Source organism: Lolium rigidum, chromosome 6 (genome assembly GCF_022539505.1).
Source record: "Lolium rigidum isolate FL_2022 chromosome 6, APGP_CSIRO_Lrig_0.1, whole genome shotgun sequence".
Lineage (NCBI taxonomy): Eukaryota > Viridiplantae > Streptophyta > Magnoliopsida > Poales > Poaceae > Lolium > Lolium rigidum.
Window position 1 is genome coordinate 264030056 of NC_061513.1, and position 22892 is coordinate 264052947.

The 22892-nt window shown below is 41.2% G+C and overlaps 2 long non-coding RNA genes across 2 annotated transcripts; both read left to right on the forward strand.

Annotated features, from left to right (window-relative positions):
* The first annotated feature begins 11045 nt into the window (after positions 1 to 11045).
* LOC124668176 lies at positions 11046 to 12390 on the forward strand. The gene is made up of 2 exons (XR_006991574.1): positions 11046 to 11864; positions 12053 to 12390. It is a non-coding gene; the product is annotated as an uncharacterized LOC124668176 (long non-coding RNA).
* Positions 12391 to 15073: 2683 nt separating this feature from the next.
* Positions 15074 to 16571, forward strand: LOC124668567. Its single transcript, XR_006991741.1, has 3 exons — positions 15074 to 15117; positions 16071 to 16132; positions 16216 to 16571. It is a non-coding gene; the product is annotated as an uncharacterized LOC124668567 (long non-coding RNA).
* The last annotated feature ends 6321 nt before the right edge of the window (positions 16572 to 22892 follow it).

A 22892-nucleotide genomic window follows, 5' to 3' on the forward strand; every position in this document is an offset into this window, starting at 1 on the left:
TGCCTCTTGGGATTCAGGTTCGTCCTCTCAAATGTGCTCTTTTATAGGCTAAACTAAAATACTAAACGTGGAAGCACACCTTTATCTGCATCTTGTTTGATTAATCCCTAGGACACTGTTTCCTGGTTCGTGCAGATCCGTTTCTACATGGATTTAGATCCGTTTCTCGTTTTGGTTTTTCAGATTCGTTTCTACATGGTGCATACGAAGATATGTCCATTGGAAGAGGATGCAAATTTCATGTTCACAAGGGCCTGCAGGGGCAAGCAGCCATAGGAGCAGCAGCTGCTGCTACAACATCGTCCGCCAGCGTATTGGCCTGCCTTCGTGGCGGTTGATACGTCTCCGACGTATTGATAATTTCTTATGTTCCATGCCACATTATTGATGATATCTACATGTTTTATACACATTATATGTCGTATTTATGCATTTTCCGGCACTAACCTATTAACAAGATGCCGAAGAGCCGATTCTTGTTTTCTGCTGTTTTTGGTTTCAGAAATCCTAGTAAGGAAATATTCTCGGAATTGGACGAAATCAACGCCCAGGGTCCTATTTTTGCACGAAGCTTCCAGAAGACCGAGGGGGAAACGAAGTGGGGCCACGAGGCGACGACACGCTAGGGCGGCGCGGCCCAGGTGCTGGCCGCGCGGCCCTGCTGTGTCGCCACCTCGTGACGCTCCCTGACCTACCCTTTCGCCTACTTAAAGCCTTCGTCGCGAAACCCTCTGTACCGAGAGCCACGATACGGAAAACCTTCCAGAGACGCCGCCGCCGCCAATCCCATCTCGGGGGATTCAGGAGATCGCCTTCGGCACCCTGCCGGAGAGGGGATACATCTCCCGGAGGACTCTTCATCGCCATGATCGCCTCCGGAGTGATGAGTGAGTAGTTCACCCCTGGACTATGGGTCCATAGCAGTAGCTAGATGGTCGTCTTCTCCTTATGTGCTTCATTGTCGGATCTTGTGAGCTGCCTAACATGATCAAGATCATCTATCTCTAATTCTATATGTTTTGTTTGTCGGGATCCGATGGATAGAGAATACTATGTTATGGTGATTATCAATCTATTACCTATGTGTTGTTTATGATCTTGCATGCTCTCCGTTATTAGTAGAGGCTCTGGCCAAGTTTTTGCTCTTAACTCCAAGAGGGAGTATTTATGCTCGATAGTGGGTTCATGCCTCCATTAAATGCGGGACGGTGACGAGAAAGTTCTAAGGTTGTGGATGTGCTTGTTGCCACTAGGGATAAAACATTGATGCTATGTCCAAGGATGTAGTTATTGATTACATTACGCACCATATTTAATGCAATTGTCTGTTGTTTGCAACTTAATACCGGAAGGGGTTCGGATGATAACTTCGAAGGTGGACTTTTTAGGCATAGATGCATGCTTGGATAGCGGTCTATGTACTTTGTCGTAATGCCCAATTAAATCTCACTATATTTATCATATCATGTATGTGCATTGTCATGCCCTCTCTATTTGTCAATTGCCCGACTGTAATTTGTTCACCCAACATGCTATTTATCTTATGGGAGAGACACCTCTAGTGAACTGTGGACCCCGGTCCTATTCTTTACATCGAATACAATCTACTGCAATTGTTCTTTACTGTTTTCTGCAAACAATCATCTTCCACACAATACGGTTAATCCTTTGTTACAGCAAGCCGGTGAGATTGACAACCTCACTCGTTTCGTTGGGGCAAAGTACTTTGGTTGTGTTGTGCAGGTTCCACGTTGGCGCCGGAATCCCTGGTGTTGCGCCGCACTACATCCCGCCGCCATCAACCTTCAACGTGCTTCTTGGCTCCTCCTGGTTCGATAAACCTTGGTTTCTTTCTGAGGGAAAACTTGCTACTGTACGCATCATACCTCCTCTTGGGGTTCCCAACGGACGTGTGCTGTACACGCCATCAAGCATTTTTTCTGGCGCCGTTGCCGGGGACCTGAAGAAAAGTTACACCACAAAGATTTCTATCTCCCACGTCAACTGCACGCCAGCAGCATTTTTTCTGGCGCCGTTGCCGGGGAGATCAAGACACGCTGCAAGGGGAGTCTCCACAATCCAATCTCTTTACTTTGTTTTTGTCTTGATTTACTTTATTTACTATTTTTGTTTGCTGCATTATATCAAAATACAAAAAAAATTAGTTGCTAGCTTTACTTTATTTACTGTCTTGTTCTCTATATCAGAAATACAAAAAAATTAGTTACTTGCATTTACTTTATTTACCTTTTGTTTATTTCATCATGTTTCCCCCTAATTACACTCTAAAAGACATACCAGTAGGACGTGGGTCTATCATTGGAAGAGATAATATAGAAGATTTTTTCACTCATGTTAGTAAAGTTGAAGATTTTGAAGATAGACACTTGGTATAACTTGCTCCTACTTATGAAATTGCTGTTGCTTCTTTAGTACACATGTTGGAAACTAAATTTGTTAATCTCAATCCTATAATCCAACACATGTTTCTCACACTCGGTGATATGGAGGAATGGGAGAAGAAAGATTTTGTCTTAGAAACCCTTCTTAAAGAATTTGGTGGTGTAGCAAGAGAGGCTAGAAAAGTCTTTATTAAATATAAGATGCTTGGTTCTTACACCAACTTTGCTAGTACCCTTGAAAAAATGGACATTGATAGAATAAAGTACACTAATAATGTTAATGATGTAGGGGATATTAAGACATCAATACCTTGCAAGCTCGCGGGAATGTTCGAGGCACTAGAAAATAACTATGGTTGGCTTGTTCCTAAAAATTTGTTCGATGAGAATAGTAAGCGTAAGAGTAATGAAAAGGGATCCTCTGAAACTTACATAGATAAGATAACATGCATTGTTGAGGCAACTCCCAACGCCCAAGGTAATGTCGATGCTTCATCTCTTGATAACACTTGATATACACTTTCTGCGCCTAGCTGAAAGGCGTTAAAGAAAAGCGCTTATGGGAGACAACCCATGTTTTTACTACAGTACTTTGTTTTATATTTGAGTCTTGGAAGTTGTTTACTACTGTAGCAACCTCTCCTTATCATGTTTTTGTGCCAAGTAAAGTCTCTATGGTAAAGTTGATGCTAGATTTGGATTCCTGCACAGAAACAGCATTGCTGTCTGTCACGAATTCGTGCAGAAGTCTCTGTAAAAAAATCAAAAAAATCTGAAAATTTACGTGCGTGATCCTCAGATATATACGCAACTTTCATTAGTTTTGAGTTTTTCCGTTTGAGCAAGTTAAGTGCCCCTTCCAGGTTCGTCTTTATGGACTGTTCTGTTTTTGACAGATTCTGCCTTTTATTTCGCATTGCCTCTTTTGCTATGTTGGATGAATTTCTTTGATCCATTAATGTCCAGTAGCTTTGTGCAATGTCCAGAAGTGTTAAGAATGATTGTGTCACCTCTGAACATGTGAATTTTTGATTGTGCACTAACCCTCTAATGAGTTTGCTTGAAGTTTGGTGTGAAGGAAGTTTTCAAGGGTCAAGAGAGGAGTATGATATACTATGATCAAGAGGAGTGAAAGCTCTAAGCTTGGAGATGCCCCGGTGGTTCACCCCTGCATATTTTAAGAAGACTCAAGCGTCTAAGCTTGGGAATGCCCAAGGCATCCCCTTCTTCATCGACAACATCATCAGGTTCCTCCCCTGAAACTATATTTTTATTCAGTCACATCTTATGTGCTTTGCTTGGAGCGTCTGTTTGTTTTTGTTTTTGTTTTTGTTTTTGTTTGAATAAAATGGATCCTAGCATTCATTGTGTGGGAGAAAGACACGCTCCGCTGTTGCATATGGACAAATATGTCCTTAGGCTTTACTCATAGTATTCATGGCGAAGGTTGAATCTTCTTCGTTAAATTGTTATATGGTTGGAATTGGGAAATGCTACATGTAGTAATTCTAAAATGTCTTGAATAATTTGATACTTGGCAATTGTTGTGCTCATGTTTAAGCTCTTGCATCATATACTTTGCACCCATTAATGAAGAAATACATAGAGCTTGCTAAAATTTGGTTTGCATATTTGGTCTCTCTAAAGTCTAGATAATTTCTAGTATTGAGTTTTGAACAACAAGGAAGACGGTGTAGAGTCTTATAATGTTTACAATATGTCTTTTATGTGAGTTTTGCTGCACCGGTTCATCCTTGTGTTTGTTTCAAATAACCTTGCTAGCCTAAACCTTGTATCGAGAGGGAATACTTCTCATGCATCCAAAATCCTTGAGCCAACCACTATGCCATTTGTGTCCACCATACCTACCTACTACATGGTATTTCTCCGCCATTCCAAAGTAAATTGCTTGAGTGCTACCTTTAAAATTCCATCATTCGCCTCGCAATATATAGCTCATGGGACAAAATAGCCTTAAAAACTATTGTGGTATTGAATATGTACTTATGCACTTTATCTCTTATTAAGTTGCTTGTTGTGCGATAACCATGTTCCTGGGGACGCCATCAACTCTTTGTTGAATATCATGTGAGTTGCTATGCATGTTCGTCTTGTCCGAAGTAAGGGCGGTTTTCACAATCAAATGGTTTGAGTATGCATACTGTTAGAGAAGAACATTGGGCCGCTAACTAAAGCCATGAATCATGGTGGAAGTTTCAGTTTGGACATAAAACCTCAATCTCTTATGAGAATATTAACCGTTGTTGAATGCTTAAGCATTAAAAGAGGAGTCCATTATCTGTTGTCTATGTTGTCCCGGTATGGGTGTCTAAGTTGAAGAATGGTCAAAAGCGAGAAATCCAATGCAAACTTTCTCCTTAGACCCTTGTACAGGCGGCATAGAGGTACCCCATTATGACACTTGGTTGAAACATATGTTATGCAATGATGATCAGTGTTAACCCAAGCTAATTAGGACAAGGTGCGAGCACTATTAGTACACTATGCATGAGGCTTGCAACTTGTAAGATATAATTTACATGATACATATGCTTTATTACTACCGTTGACAAAATTGTTTCATGTTTTCAAAATAAAAGCTCTAGCACAAATATAGCAATCGATGCTTTCCTCTTTGAAGGACCTTTCTTTTACTTTTATGTTGAGTCAGTTCACCTATTTCTCTCCACCTCAAGAAGCAAACACTTGTGTGAACTGTGCATTGATTCCTACATACTTGCATATTGCACCTGTTATATTACTTTACATTGACAATATCCATGAGATATACATGTTATAAGTTGAAAGCAACCGCTGAAACTTAATCTTCCTTTGTGTTGCTTCAATACCTTTACTTTGATTTATTGCTTTATGAGTTAACTCTTATGCAAGACTTATTGATGCTTGTCTTGAAGTACTATTCATGAAAAGTCTTTGCTTTATGATTCATTTGTTTACTCATGTCATTACCATTGTTTTGATCGCTGCATTCATTACATATGCTTACAATAGTATGATCAAGGTTATGATGGCATGTCACTCCAGAAATTATCTTTGTTATCATTTACTCGCTCGGGACGAGCAAGAACTAAGCTTGGGGATGCTGATACGTCTCCGACGTATCGATAATTTCTTATGTTCCATGCCACATTATTGATGATATCTACATGTTTTATACACATTATATGTCGTATTTATGCATTTTCCGGCACTAACCTATTAACAAGATGCCGAAGAGCCGATTGCTTGTTTTCTGCTGTTTTTGGTTTCAGAAATCCTAGTAAGGAAATATTCTCGGAATTGGACGAAATCAACGCCCAGGGTCCTATTTTTGCACGAAGCTTCCAGAAGACCGAGGGGGAAACGAAGTGGGGCCACGAGGCGAAGACACGCTAGGGCGGCGCGGCCCAGGTGCTGGCCGCGCGGCCCTGCTGTGTCGCCACCTCGTGACGCTCCCTAACCTACCCTTTCGCCTACTTAAAGCCTTCGTCGCGAAACCCTCTGTACCGAGAGCCACGATACGGAAAACCTTCCAGAGACGCCGCCGCCGCCAATCCCATCTCGGGGGATTCAGAAGATCGCCTCCGGCACCCTTCCGGAGAGGGGAATCATCTCCCGGAGGACTCTTCATCGCCATGATCACCTCCGGAGTGATGAGTGAGTAGTTCACCCCTGGACTATGGGTCCATAGCAGTAGCTAGATGGTCGTCTTCTCCTTATGTGCTTCATTGTCGGATCTTGTGAGCTGCCGAACATGATCAAGATCATCTATCTGTAATTCTATATGTTGTGTTTGTCGGGATCCGATGGATAGAGAATACTATGTTATGGTGATTATCAATCTATTACCTATGTGTTGTTTATGATCTTGCATGCTCTCCGTTATTAGTAGAGGCTCTGGCCAAGTTTTTGCTCTTAACTCCAAGAGGGAGTATTTATGCTCGATAGTGGGTTCATGCCTCCATTAAATGCGGGACGAGTGACAGAAAGTTCTAAGGTTGTGGATGTGTTGTTGCCACTAGGGATAAAACATTGATGCTATGTCCAAGGATGTAGTTATTAGTTACATTACGCACCATACTTAATGCAATTGTCTTTTGTTTGCAACTTAATACCGGAAGGGGTTCGGATGATAACCTGAAGGTGGACTTTTTAGGCATAGATGCATGCTGGATAGCGGTCTATGTACTTTGTCTTAATGCCCAATTAAATCTCACTATATTTATCATATCATGTATGTGTATTGTCATGCCCTCTCTATTTGTCAATTGCCCGACTGTAATTTGTTCACCCAACATGCTATTTATCTTATGGGAGAGACACCTCTAGTGAACTGTGGACCCCGGTCCTATTCTTTACATCGAATACAATCTACTGCAATTGTTCTTTACTGTTTTCTGCAAACAATCATCTTCCACACAATACTGTTAATCCTTTGTTACAGCAAGCCGGTGAGATTGACAACCTCACTGTTTCGTTGGGGCAAAGTACTTTGGTTGTGTTGTGCAGGTTCCACGTTGGCACCGGAATCCCTGGTGTTACGCCGCACTACATCCCGCCGCCATCAACCTTCAACGTGCTTCTTGGCTCCTCCTGGTTTGATAAACCTTGGTTTCTTTTCTGAGGGAAAACTTGCTACTGTACGCATCATTCCTTCCTCTTGGGGTTCCCAACGGACGTGTGCTGTACACGCCATCAAGCATTTTTTCTGGCACCGTTGCCGGGGACCTGAAGAAAAGTTACACCACAAAGATTTCTATCTCCCACGTCAACTGCACGCCAGCAGCGGTGGCCGATTTCGTGGCCGAGATGCTACTCCGCGCTGCCTTTCCGGCCGATAGAGCCCATGAAACTGAGGCTGTTCATTGCCAGGAGCGGGACTTCGAGCCCCACATCCTCTGCCTCTCTTTGTCTTGCATGGCGGAAGGGTCATTGGTTCAACAAGCGGAGGCACCAAAAGACGAACGATTAGAACCTATAGGTTCCTCTCTCTCTCTCTGATTTCGTTTTTATTTGTGGGTATTCTGTTATATTTTTCTAAAAAAAATTCGAGATAATTCTTGCAAGGGAATACTAATCTATGCCAAATGTTTGCTCTGAGCAAAATTCATGAAATATAAATACCTGTTATAAAATCGATACATCCTTAGCTCTTGAGAAATATTTGTGTTCATCTAGACCTCTGGCTTATAGATCACGAAGTAGCTTGAGAAATATGTGTTCTATCTCCTCTCATATGAACTGCTTATTTATATCCAAAGACTCAATTTTCATATTTGCTGGCATGCATTTGCGCTCTTCTTGCAGTCTCAGGTCCGTCTTGCAGAATGTGTTAAGATTATGTGATGTCGATGCTTTCTGTATCTGCCCTTGTCGGTCGGCCGACAAGGCCACGAGCGTGTGACAACAGTCAGAGGTGGAGCGCAGCCGCGTTTGAGCTCGGCGATGAGGAAAGTGGGAGGACGGTGAAGATGAGCTTGTGTGCTGGACTGGCAGCTCTACGTGCTCCACTGTAGGTATGAATTCGTCTTCCTAATCCCTTGATATTATGGAGCAAGAGCAGCTTGTTGCTTTTGGTTCTGGTAGAAAAATCCAGTGATGTTTTACTACTCCTATATATAGATGTAGTCTTTCTATGCATGCTTGTAAATTGGCCATGACAAATAGAACATGATAGATACTTACTTTGGCCCAATGTTGTTGCAGAATGGATCTCTATGAGATAAGGACAGACATGATTCAACCGAAGAAAGCGCGATAGTTGTTTGGACAATCTTATAGACCTGAAAGGTAATAATGTCTTTAATTCTGGTGTTCTCCATAGCAATATTTTTGTTAGTATATCTTCAGAGTTTAAGGTTCTGAACCAATAATTTATTTGTTTACACCATGGACTGAAGTTGTGGATTGGGGAAAGATCTGCATCTTAATTCCTGACAAGTGGTTATCACATCATTGCTATTTACAGGGTCATACTTAGATTTTACCATATTGCTCTTTGAGATTTTCTGTATGGTTTTTGAGTCACCGTATAATCGCTGAATAGTTGATGTATAGTCGCCGAGTTGTTTTCCAAAAATCACGGCGACTCGCGACTATACAGTGACTTATGGCGACTCTACAGTGACTTATGGTGACTATACAAAGACTTTGGTCGACTATACACTTAGTCGATGCCTCAAGACTCAATTTTGAGTCGCAACTCAAAAACCCCGATTTTCTGTGTCAAAAAGTTCGATATGCCATCAAATTATATTGCCTTTCCAGTTGTTCATACTAACTGATATAGCCCTAACATAAACCTGAATTATTATCTGCTTTACTATAGTACCTCTTCTTTGTCCTGTTCTACCTCTCATTCGGTCTTCTTCTATTTGATTTTCAACCCGCACATGTTGTTTGAAATAGTGACTATTCACCATTTTTTGTGAAAGTAATATGAATACTGAGTTTTTTGAATTGATAGAGATAGAAAAAGGAGATAAGCTTTGTGCTGAAACAGATGATAACATCAGCAAATAGCGTCCCTGGAGGTTTTGCATTGATCGTCTCCTGGCGCTGGTTGCGTAGTTTCATTATCAGAGCTATTATTGCAGTTTTTTTGGTTAGATGGATCGACGTGACAATGTTTTGGTAGTAATAACTAATTTTCTCTGCTTTCCACTTATTTGCTTAGTCCTCTTTGAACTCCAATAAGGTTCTGAATTGTTTTGTTTGTATGCATGTATGATTTCTGTGATCAGGGGTCCAGTATTTGCTTAATTTATGAAATGGTCAAAAAAAATTTAACCTCATCACAGGAATAGGTACTGTGCAATGCCCTTGGGCTTTAGTAAATCACATTATTCAGCCCATACTTGATTCTGATGGTTTTACTTCCATGTCACAGATTTGTTCGAACTAAACCAAGAGAATTTTATGGACTTGTTTGGCTACTATGGAGAAAGGCACTCATTTGCTGACACATTAAGATTTTTCTGAATTTGCTCCGAGTTGAACACTTTTTTGGTATGTATATTAGAGGGCTAGGTAAGAGAACAACCTTATATGCTCAAGCCTGACTAGCCATTTATCATCCGCTTCCTTGGGTGTCCAGGCAATGCTGTAATTGCACGGCTGCAGAGATGACTACCTCGCCCAGGTGGCTCGGGACAACCAATCCAGCCTAATTTGGTATCGTATTTCAGGATCGTTTTATTTAGTATCCATAAATAACCAGCGAACCTATACTTTTTTCATGCAACTTCATTGTACTGTTTAGTACTTGTATCTGGCGGCCTTGTTTCTCTTATCCAGGGGCTTCAGTGCTACTTATTTTTTTATGTTTGACACGCATAAATTTTGCATTCCACTTCTACTAGCGTCTGGTGGATTCAGATGTCCGATGTTTCGATAGAATATATATATATATCAGTATACCAGGCCGTTAGCATAAATTTTGTATTCCATTTCTACTAGCTTCTGTTGTTTAATTTCGAGTTTGTACTTTTGCAAATTTGATCGCATGTATGTGAGGAAAATTCTTTGAGCCGGACTTTCACCATTACTTTCATCTTTCCTTTCCACCCTCCAGTTCCTTCCATATCTTTGTTTTCATAAACAAGCCAGACCCATAAATTTTAGCAAGTGTGTCCATTTGTTCCTTGCTAGGAAAATGCATAGGAGAAATTAGGGTGGTAGGAATAATTAATCATCTAATATCCGTCTCAATTAAACCCAATCCTTACAATGAATCCTTAGAAATAGAACTTATAACAACCTCTCAAAAGGTCTAGGTCAAAGGTCATTCCTGACATTATCCATTGGTAAAAAGAAAACTGTGTCATGTATCACCAACATTTGTGTGTTTGAACATATAATTTGTCATATTGCCGGATAAAAAAATAGGCGCTGCTCAGCTGATCAAATGTAGGCGACTTGCAAGGAAAGAATGTACAAGATTTGGCTCAGATATAATCTGAATACTCAAGAGCTGCTATCTATGCCTCAGTGTTGTGGAGTCTGATGCAGGCACCTTCTATCTGAGCTCGCCGCCCTTCTCCTACCGCTGGTTCTCCTTCGTGACCCTTTTATTCCATACAGTATAGCCGAAGTTCTCCAATGGTCAGACAATTTCAGGTCCTACATCACTGTTTTTCATTATTGTTTTTCCTGAGATATGACCATGGGCATCAAACAAGAGATTAAATATGTTCATAGCTGCCTGCTAAATGATATTATTAGGTCATACAGAAATCCTGTGAGCTCATAGCATTTTACTGTTAGGGGGTTGGCCTGTTTTCGTCCTACCCGATTAGTGGTTAGTAGCTAGAATTGAATGTGAAACCTTTCAACAACGAATTTTTTTTATTTAACAACCAAACTATCATATGGATGATTCAAGATCCTATAGATAGCCAATGGTGATCACTTCTCGCCTCGTAGGATCTCATTTATAGGAAGCATGCTACTTGCCTACTTAATCTACTCAGAAAACCATTTCTTATATATAGTCACATGCTTTAATGTGATCGGGTAGAAACTAGGGCATTTTGAATCTTAGTTATGTGTACTGAAGGTACCAGGTGAAGGTTACAATTAACATTAGGAAAAAATCAATATGAAAGTTTAATAAGGTTCTTACACCAATTTGGTTTGTTACATTGAATCTTCATAATATCTTTTTTTTAAGAAGAGTGAGCTCAATCTTAAGTAAGCTTGGACCATATATATTAACAATGGATATATTTTTTTGAAATCAATAATTCTCTGAACCCTATTGACCTCTAAAAAACATTGATTTTCTCTATTCTAGAGTCTTATGTCACACTAATGCCTCTTTGTATTGTGTTCATTTTTGTTGAGCATGTGCCATGAAGAAGTAGCATATCACTTTACCACATTAGTAATATGTAACGCCTTTGATAGAAGATAAAGATTTACTTATTTTGCTCAAACAACATGTTTCAGCATTTCAATCTAATTTTTAGATATCATGGTACTTGTAAGTTGATACAGCCCCATCTATGAAGTAAAATTCCTGAAAAAAATCAACACATATTATTTGTTACCTATTGGTTCTGAGGCATGGCAGCTGCAAACTCTGCAGCTGAAACAATGAAAGTATGGTTGTTGGGTTAGAAAATTATTTGGTTTTATTTGATTGTGGCGATGCGACATTTGATTTAAGTCCAAGTATAGCACTTTTGTTTTTAACTGTTATCTCCATTGTATCACCAATAAAAGATGTATCAAGTATCTCATATGTGTGTTTTCCTTTTGCTATTACTACAGTTGTGAGAGTTAATCGGATCCATTTGCATTCTTTGTATATAAAATATCCTTCATGTGATCTGATATGTATGTGATCCATCATTTTGTATAGGGTTGTCAAAGATATTAAGAACTCATCCGTGTCAAGATCTTTGTTTCGGGGTTTGCCTCGTCAGGTTGAATCTGAAGGGGTAATTACTTACATACTAGGTACATTTCTACATGTGTTCTGTATTAAGTCTGCCTGGTTATTATGGTTTGCTTAACTTCCACATCAGCTTGGTTGACCTTACTGAGGATCCAGAGGAACCACCGCATCATCTAACACAACTTCAACGGATAAGATGTAGCTTTTATTATGAATCTGACTCGCATGGTGTTATGTAAAATGCTTGTAGGCGCAAACAGCCGTCACAGAAAGCCCAGGTAGATGGACAAATCAAGAAAAAACCTATACCAGAATTAGACATCAAAACTGGAAGGCTCTTAATCTTTTTATATGCTGACTTCGGATATTGTTTCATATTTCGACGAGTAGATACCAAATCAAATGTAGCATCTGCTTTGACTATAGCAAAAATAGCAAGCAGTGGATGATAAACATGTGTTGGTGATGTTGGGTAGAAAAACTATTCCATTGTTGTATGTTTATGTTACCTTTAACTTAGTTCGTGGCTGATTCCTTCTCTTTCCACGATTCCTAGCTTTTGGTGTTATAACTTATAAGTTTCAAGTATCTCGTTCTTTGTGTGTCTTTTGTGTACCCTGGACTTTGAATATCATTTATAGGCTATAAATATAAACTAAGTGTACATTGTGAAGATGCTATCGTGCACCTTATGTTGATGCTACTTCGTTGTTGCTTCATGCTCGATGTAGATACTTTTATTTCGTCATGTTATTGGTATTGTAGTTAATTATGTGGTTGGCTCTAGCCTATCATGTCTTCACCAGGAAACCGACATTTGTAGACTTTTGGGTGAGTGGAATTATGCAATGAACGGTAAACGTTTGTTTATGCTAGCTTGATGGGTGTATTGTTGTTACATTTTTTAAAAGAAAGTTCAAGTTGTATCTTTTGGTACATGGTTAGAAGATGATGTCATTCTAGATCGGAGTCAAGTAGCTGAAACATGGATCTTCTTCACATAATATACCAGTGTCACCTTATAGCATACATTGACCTTCTTGAAAATTTTAGTACCAATGATGTTTGCACATTGCTATATTCGTCGGTAAACAATGCTTAAGATGGGTTGCATTGTGACCGAAAGTTACTTTTGTTATTCTTACCTTACTGATTTGGGTTTCTAAATCCTACAAACTTAATCCCATTTACCTGCGGATTGGTTCGAATTTCACGGGATCGTGCGCCAAGGCGCACATCTAAATCTAGTCTAAAGGTATAATAGATGCCCCCCACAGGGGGTCTCACAACGATTTGCGATTCTAGGCCATCAGATCTTGTCAGCATGTGTCAGTTGACGGATCTCGGCCGTTCATTCTGGCCAGTTGTGCTGGTGGTGGTTCGTGGGCGTGGACGCGTGGGCGGCTTTCCATTCATTGCCCTTCCTAGATAAAGCCATGGAGCAGCGCTATTCTACCCGCCTGTGACTACGCATGGGACCTGCATTAGGACGGGTCCACTTGTCAGTCGCCTTGGGTAAGTTATAAGTGGGTCAAGCATGAATGCGGCTTGAGACGAAGGCGACGAGCGAAACCTGTCCCAATCTGCGTCTGCTCCTCTCTCCCCCAATCCTTTCATTCTCTTCCCTGACCCTCCTCCCACCCCCTGCTCCGCCGACCACCTCCCTGCCTTCTCCACCCAGCTAGATGCAGCCCTGCCGGCCGGAGGCCAGGGCGGACCTAAACGGCGACGAAAGGGCGGCAGCCGGGGCAAGAAGCGGCATTGGAGATGGAGGATCGCCTCCACATCTTCGTTTCGCCGGGATCGCCTCAATCTGCGGTCGCTCGGAGGCACGCGAGAAGGGGCGGACGGCGCGCGAGCAGCAGCCTTGCGACGGGGAGCTGGTGAGCCCGTGTGTGATGGTGGAGCAGCGCAAGGTGCAGGTGCGGCAGCGCCGGACGACGGCCTGGGCAGATAGAGGTTGGTAGAAATCTTCTTCCCGAGCGAGCCCCTTTGCCTCTTGGGATTCAGGTTCGTCCTCTCAAATGTGCTCTTTTATAGGCTAAACTAAAAAACTAAAAGTGGAAGCAGACCTTTATCTGCATCTTGTTTGATTAGTCCCCAGGACACTGTTTCCTGGTTCGTGCAGATCCGTTTCTACATGGATTTAGATCCGTTTCTCGTTTTGGTTTTTCAGATTCGTTTCTACATGGTGCATACGAAGATATGTCCATTGCAAGAGGATGCAAATTTCGTGTTCACAAGGACCTGCAGGGGCAAGCAGCCATAGGAGCAGCAGCTGCTGCTACAACATATTGGCCTGCCTTCGTGGCGGTGGCCGATTTCGTGGCCGAGATGCTACTCCGCGCTGCCTTTCCGGCCGATAGCGCCCATGAAACTGAGGCTGTTCATTGCCAGGAGTGGGACTTCGAGCCCCACATCCTCTGCCTCTCTTTGTCTTGCATGGCGGAAGGGTCATTGGTTCAACAAGCGGAGGCACCAAAAGACGGACGATTAGAACCTATAGGTTCCTCTCTCTCTCTCTGATTTCGTTTTTATTTGTGGGTATTCTGTTATATTTTTCTAAAAAAAATTCGAGATAATTCTTGCAAGGGAATACTAATCTATGCCAAATGTTTGCTCGAGCAAAATTCATGAAATATAAATACCTGTTATAAAATCGATACATCCTTAGCTCTTGAGAAATATTTGTGTTCATCTAGACCTCTGGCTTATAGATCACGAAGTAGCTTGAGAAATATGTGTTCTATCTCCTCTCATATGAACTGCTTATTTATATCCAAAGACTCAATTTTCATATTTGCTGGCATGCATTTGCGCTCTTCTTGCAGTCTCAGGTCCGTCTTGCAGAATGTGTTAAGATTATGTGATGTCGATGCTTTCTGTATCTGCTCTTGTCGGTCGGCCGACAAGGCCACGAGCGTGTGACAACAGTCAGAGGTGGAGCGCAGCCGCGTTTGAGCTCGGCGATGAGGAAAGTGGGAGGACGGTGAAGATGAGCTTGTGTGCTTGGATCGGCAGCTCTACGTGCTCCACTGTAGGTATGAATTCGTCTTCCTAATCCCTTGATATTATGGAGCAAGAGCAGCTTGTTGCTTTTGGTTCTGGTAGAAAAATCCAGTGATGTTTTACTACTCCTATATATAGATGTAGTCTTTCTATGCATGCTTGTAAATTGGCCATGACAAATAGAACATGATAGATACTTACTTTGGCCCAATGTTGTTGCAGAATGGATCTCTATGAGATAAGGACAGACATGATTCAACCGAAGAAAGCGGGATAGTTATTTGGACAATCTTATAGACCTGAAAGGTAATAATGTCTTTAATTCTGGTGTTCTCCATAGCAATATTTTTGTTAGTATATCTTCAGAGTTTAAGGTTCTGAACCAATAATTTATTTGTTTACACCATGGACTGAAGTTGTGGATTGGGGAAAGATCCGCATCTTAATTCACGACAAGTGGTTATCACATCATTGCTATTTACAGGGTCATACTTAGATTTTACCATATTGCTCTTTGAGATTTTCTGTATGGTTTTTGAGTCACCGTATAATCGCTGAATAGTCGATGTATAGTCGCCGAGTTGTTTTCCAAAAATCACGGCGACTCGCGACTATACAGTGACTTATGGCGACTCTACAGTGACTTATGGTGACTATACAAAGACTTTGGTCGACTATACACTTAGTCGATGCCTCAAGACTCAATTTTGAGTCGCAACTCAAAAACCCCGATTTTCTGTGTCAAAAAGTTTGATATGCCATCAAATTATATTGCCTTTCCAGTTGTTCATACTAACTGATATAGCCCAAACATAAACCTGAATTATTATCTGCTTTACTATAGTACCTCTTCTTTGTCCTGTTCTACCTCTCATTCGGTCTTCTTCTATTTGATTTTCAACCCGCACATGTTGTTTGAAATAGTGACTATTCACCATTTTTTGTGAAAGTAATATGAATACTGAGTTTTTTGAATTGATAGAGATAGAAAAAGGAGATAAGCTTTGTGCTGAAACAGATGATAACATCAGCAAATAGCGTCCCCGGAGGTTTTGCATTGATCGTCTCCGAGCGCTGGTTGCGTAGTTTCATTATCGAGCTATTATTGCAGTTTTTTTGGTTAGATGGATCGACGTGACAATGTTTTGGTAGTAATAACTAATTTTCTCTCGCTTTCCACTTATTTGCTTAGTCCTCTTTGAACTCCAATAAGGTTCTGAATTGTTTTGTTTGTATGCATGTATGATTTCTGTGATCAGGGGTCCAGTATTTGCTTAATTTATGAAATGGTCAAAAAAAATTAACCTCATCACAGGAATAGGTACTGTGCAATGCCCTTGAGCTTTAGTAAATCACATTATTCAGCTCATACTTGATTCTGATGGTTTTACTTCCATGTCACAGATTTGTTCGAACTAAACCACGAGAATTTTATGGACTTGTTTGGCTACTATGGAGAAAGGCACTCATTTGCTGACACATTAAGATTTTTCTGAATTTGCTCCGAGTTGAACACTTTTTTGGTATGTATATTAGAGGGTTAGGTAAGAGAACAACCTTATATGCTCAAGCCTGACTAGCCATTTATCATCCGCTTCCTTGGGTGTCCAGGCAATGCTGTAATTGCACGGCTGCAGAGATGACTACCTCGCCCAGGTGGCTCGGGACAACCAATCCAGCCTAATTTGGTATCGTATTTCAGGATCGTTTTATTTAGTATCCATAAATAACCAGCGAACCTATACTTTTTTCATGCAACTTCATTGTACTTGTTTAGTACTTGTATCTGGCGGCCTTGTTGCTCTTATCCAGGGGCTTCAGTGCTACTTATTTTTTTATGTTTGACACGCATAAATTTTGCATTCCACTTCTACTAGCGTCTGGTGGATTCAGATGTCCGATGTTTCGATAGAATATATATATATATATCAGTATACCAGGCCGTTAGCATAAATTTTGTATTCCATTTCTACTAGCTTCTGTTGTTTAATTTCGAGTTTGTACTTTTGCAAATTTGATCGCATGTATGTGAGGAAAATTCTTTGAGCCGGACTTTCACCATTACTTTCATCTTTCCTTTCCACCCTCCAGCTTCCTTCCATATCTTTGTTTTCATAAACAAGCCAGACCCATAAATTTTAGCAAGTGTGTCCATTTGTTCCTTGCTAGGAAAATGCATAGGAGAAATTAGGGTGGTAGGAATAATTAATCATCTAATATCCGTCTCAATTAAACCCAATCCTTACAATGAATCCTTAGAAATAGAACTTATAACAACCGCTCAAAAGGTCTAGGTCAAAGGTCATTCCTGACATTATCCATTGGTAAAAAGAAAACTGTGTCATGTATCACCAACATTTGTGTGTTTGAACATATAATTTTTCATATTGCCGGATAAAAAAATAGGCGCTGCTCAGCTGATCAAATGTAGGCGACTTGCAAGGAAAGAATGTACAAGATTTGGCTCGGATGTAATCTGAATATTCAAGAGCTGCTATCTATGCCTCAGTGTTGTGGAGTCTGATGCAGGCACCTTCTATCTGAGCTCGCCGCCCTTCTCCTACCGCTGGTTCTCCTTCGTGACCCTTTTATTCCATACAAGTATAGCCGAAGTTCTCCAATGGTCGGACAATTTCAGGTCCTACATCACTGTTTTTCATTATTGTTTTTCCCGAGATATGACCATGGGCATCAAACAAGAGATTAAATATGTTCATAGCTGCCTGCTAAATGATATTATTAGGTCATACGTAAATCCTGTGAGCTCATAGCATTTTACTGTTAGGGGGTTGGCCTGTTTTCGTCCTACCCGATTAGTGGTTAGTAGCTAGAATTGAATGTGAAACCTTTCAACAACGAATTTTTTTTATTTAACAACCAAACTATCATATGGATGATTCAAGATCCTATAGATAGCCAATGGTGATCACTTCTCGCCCTGTAGGATCTCATTTATAGGAAGCATGCTACTTGCCTACTTAATCTACTCAGAAAACCATTTCTTATATATAGTCACATGCTTTAATGTGATCGGGTAGAAACTAGGGCATTTTGAATCTTAGTTATGTGTACTGAAGGTACCAGCAAGGTGAAGGTTACAATTAACATTAGGAAAAAATCAATATGAAAGTTTAATAAGGTTCTTACACCAATTTAGTTTGTTACATTGAATCTTCATAATATCTTTTTTTTAAGAAGAGTGAGCTCAATCTTAAGTAAGCTTGGACCATATATATTAACAATGGATATATTTTTTGAAATCAATAATTCTCTGAACCTGATGACCCACAAGTATAGGGGGTGTATCGTAGTATCTTCGATAAGTAAGAATGTCGATCCAAACGAGGAGCAGAAGGTGTTGACAAGCAGTTTCGATGAAGGATTCACTGTAAATGCTCACAGACAAGTATTCAGGGGGTTTTGATGTTAACAGATGAATAAAGTACGAGTAAGTAAAGTGCGAGAGTAATAATTGTAGCGAGTGGCCCAATCCTTTTTAGCACAAAGGACAAGCCGGTTTGTTTACTTATAATGACCAAACGTTCTTGAGGACACACGGGAATTTAGTCTAGTGCTTTCGCTACATACAGCTGATTAATCTTCATTGTTTTGATAAGTGTTGTGTGGGTGAACCTATGCTAATGTACCGCCCTTCCTAGGACTAATACATACTTGTGATTATACCCCTTGCAAGCATCCGCAACTACAAGAAAGTAATTAAGATAAATCTAACCACAGCGTTAAACTCTAGATCCCGCTATCCCTCCCGCATCGATATACCAACGGGGGCTCGGGTTTCGTCACTCCGGCAACCCCGCAATTGGCAAACGAGTACAAGATGCATTCCCCTAGGCCCATAAATGGTGAAGTGTCGTGTAGTCGACGTTCACACGACACCACTAGAAGAATAACACCACAACTTAAATATCATAACATTGAATATTACTCAACCATAATTCACTACTAACATTTAGACTTCACCCATGTCCTCAAGAACTAAACGAACTACTCACGAGACATCATATCGAACATGATCAGAGGTGATATGATGATGAATAACAATCTGAACATAAACCTTGGTTCAATGGTTTCACTCAATAGCATCAATAACAAGTAGAAATCAACACCGGAGAGTTTCCCCTATCAAACAATCAAGATCCAACCCGAATTGTTACAACGGTGACGAGGTGCAGCGGTGGAGATGGCGGTGATGATGATGGAGATGATGACGATGGTGATGGAGATGATGTCCAGCTCGATGACGGTGACGATGGCGTCGATTTCCCCCTCCGGGAGGGAATTTCCCCGGCGGATTCCTGCCCGCCGGAGAGCTCTTTTCTCTCTGGTGTTCTCCGCCCCGCAGAGGCGGCTGTGACTCTTCGCGACTATCCTCTGGGGCTTAGGTTTTCGGGACGAAGGCGTACGCGAAGAAAAGGAGGCGAGAGGGGGCTGTGGGCCCCCTCCTCACAGGGCGGCGCGGCCAGGCCTTGGGCCGCGCCGGCCTATGGGGTGGGCCCACCTCGGGTCCCCTCGGGTCCCCCTTCTGGCTCCCTTCGTCTTCTGGAAAAATAGGATTTTTCATATAATTTCCGTCAACTGTTGATCTTCCGAAATATTGCATTCTGACGGCGCTTTTTCCAGCAGAATCCTGACTCCGGTGCGCGATTCTCCAATAATCATGAAACATGCAAAATAGATGAAATAACATAAGTATCATCTCTAAATATGAAATATATCAATGAATAATAGTAAATTATGATATAAAATAGTGATGCAAAATGGACGTATCAACTCCCCCAAGCTTAGACTTCGCTTGTCCCCAAGCGAAACTGAACTCGGTAAACAAGACCACATGTTTATGGAGTGAAGAGTCGATAAATAAAATACGGACAAGAAGCATCATATTAATTCACACAAGACATATTAGTGAACAACTTCCTCATATAATTCAACTTGAAGCAAGTAAAAGGAAATCACAAGTAAAGGTGCATAGAAAATCATAATTGGTGATGGCAAACTTCGTTCTTGGTCAAAGAACAGTTAACAGATTATACTTATCTATCGAGCGGAGCTCTTATATTAAAGCTTATATAGCACAACTTGCATACTCAATCATAATAATCTCCTCATAATCATTGATAATCTTCAAAGCTATATTCATCAGATAAAACTTGTACTAAACAAGGAAGAATAAAAGGCATGACTAAATATATCACAATATAGATGGTTGGATCCAACAACTCAAATGCTTGCTTAAGATGGAGGGAAATAGGTTTTACTGACTCAACATAAAGTAAAAGATAGGCCCTTCACAGAGGAAAGCAGGGATTAAATCATGTGCTAGAGCTTTTCAAGTTTTGAAATCATATAGAAAGCATAAAAGTAAAGTTTTGAGGGGTGTTTGTTGTTGTCAACGACTGGTAGCGGGTACTCTAACCCCCTTGTCAGACAAACTCTCAAAGAGCGGCTCCCATAAAGTTTTCTTTTTGGTTGACACTCCTTCCAACCTTTGCTTTCACAAACCATGGCTAACCGAATCCTCGGGTGCCTGCCAACAATCTCATACCATGAAGGAGTGTCCTTTTATTTTAGTTTTATTTAGATGACACTCCTTGATACGTCCCCGATGTATCCATAATTTCTGTCGTTCCATGCTTGTTTTATGACAATAATTACATGTTTTGCTTGCACTTTATGATGATTTCATGAATTTTCCGGAACTAACCTATTAACGAGATGCCACAGTGCCAGTTCCTGTTTTCTGCTGTTTTTGGTTCCAGAAAGGCTGTTCGGGCAATATTCTCGGAATTGGACGAAATCAACGCCAAACCTCCTATTTTTTCCGGAAGGCTCCAGAACACCGAAGAAGAGTCGGAGAGGGGCCAGAGGGCCACCACACCCTATGGCGGCGCGGCCAAGCCTGGGCCCGCGCCGGCCTAGGGTGAGGCCACCCTGTCGACCCTCCTGCGCCGCCTCTTCGCCTATATAACCCCTTTCGACCTAAAAACACAGTACCAATTGACGAAACTCCAGAAAGACTCCAGGGGCGCCGCCACCGTCGCGAAACTCCACTCGGGGGACAGAACTCTCTCGTTCGGCACCTCGCCGGGACGGGGAAGTGCCCCGGAAGCCATCTCCATCGACGCCATCGCCTCCATCATGCTCCGTGAGTAGTTCCCCTATGGACTACGGGTTCTAGCGAGTAGCTAGTTGGTATTCTCTCCTCCATGTACTTCAATACAATGATCTCATGAGCTGCCTTACATGATTGAGATTCATCCGATGTAATCGGTGTTGTGTTTGTTGGGATCCGATGGATGATACATTATGATTAGTCTATCTATAAAGTTTGTGAAGTTATTGTTGCTGCAATCTTGTTATGCTTAATGCTTGTCACTAGGGCCCGAGTGGCATGATCTTAGATTTAAGCTCTATACTTATTGCTTAGATTGTATCTACAAGTTGTATGCACATGTCGCTGTCCGGAACCAAAGGCCCCGAAGTGACAAGAATCGGGACAACCGGAGGGGATGGTAGTGATGTGAGGATCACATGTTTTCACGGAGTGTTAATGCTTTGCTCCGGTACTCTATTAAAAGGAGTACCTTAATATCCAGTAGTTTCCCTTGAGGCCCGGCTGCCACCGGCTGGTAGGACAAAAGATGTTGTGCAAGTTTCTCATTGCGAGCACGTACGACTATAATTGGAAAACATGCCTACATAATTAATAAGCCTGATGTTCTATCTTAATGCTTTGATTCCTATCAATTGCCCAACTGTAATTTGTTCACCCAACACTTGTCACTTGTTATTGGAGAGTTACCACTAGTGTAGATCGCTGGGAACCCCGGTCCATATCTCATCATTATATACCTGTCCTACATGTCATTGGAAGTAGTATCTGAAAGGATACGGATGTCGCCTAGAGGGGGGGGGTGAATAGGCGATTTAAACTTTTACGAGATGGGCTTAACAAATGCGGAATAAAACTAGCGTTTACTTTGTCAAGCCCAAAGCCTATATACTATGGTTCACCTAAGAGCACCAACAACCTAATCTAAGCAAAGGTTAATCTATGTGCACCAACAACTTATGCTAAGCAATACAAGCAAGTATGTGATAGCAAGATATATATAACTTCAAGCACGATGGCTATCACAAGGTAAAGTGCATAAGTAAAGAGCTCGGGTATAGAGATAACCGAGGCACGCGGGAGACGATGATTTTGACCTCAACAAGATGGAACGCCTTTCTTGCTTGTGCTTGCTTGACGAAGTCTTGTGGATTGCTCCCCCATAATCCACCATGGGAGAGCTTCTTCTTCGGCGCATCTTCACATATCCATGATCACCATATGGATGGCAAGACTCAAGCAAAGGATCTCTTCGAGATGGCTCATCTTGAACTTGCACTTCATTTCTTCATTCTTCATCATGTTGATGTCTTGAAGTAACTTGAGGGCTCACTTCATCTTCATCTTCAAGACATACTTGACACTTGATATCCTTCATCAAATTCTTCTTATTGCAACCTTGAAGCCAACATATGGTTCAAGACTTGCCTATGGACAACTCCTACAAATATAACTCAATGCAAACATTAGTCCATAGGGATTGTCATTAATTACCAAAACCACACATGGGGGCTCCATGCACTTTCAATCTCCCCCATTTTGGTAATTGATGACAATCTCTTTGAGAGGGTTTATATAAGGAATTTAAGTAACAAACAAGTTGAATATATAGAGCAAACTCCCCCATAATGTATGCATGTGTGAATGATCTAGACTTTCATTGCATATATTGGCATTCAAAGCCTAGTGGAGTTTCCTCTAAATATTGAACTATGCAAAGCAACAAGATGCAATGCAATAAAGGCACATGCTTAAGCACAAAGCAAAGACATAACCAAATTCCCTTAAACCCTCCAAACTTCTCCCCCATTGGCACCAATTGCCGAAATGGGTGAAAAATTTAGAAGGCCAATATAGTGAGAGTTCCTCCATACCGTGTGCATTTCTCATAATTTGAGTGGAATCAAATGCACGTATCCAATGACGAATATTCGGAACGAATCACACT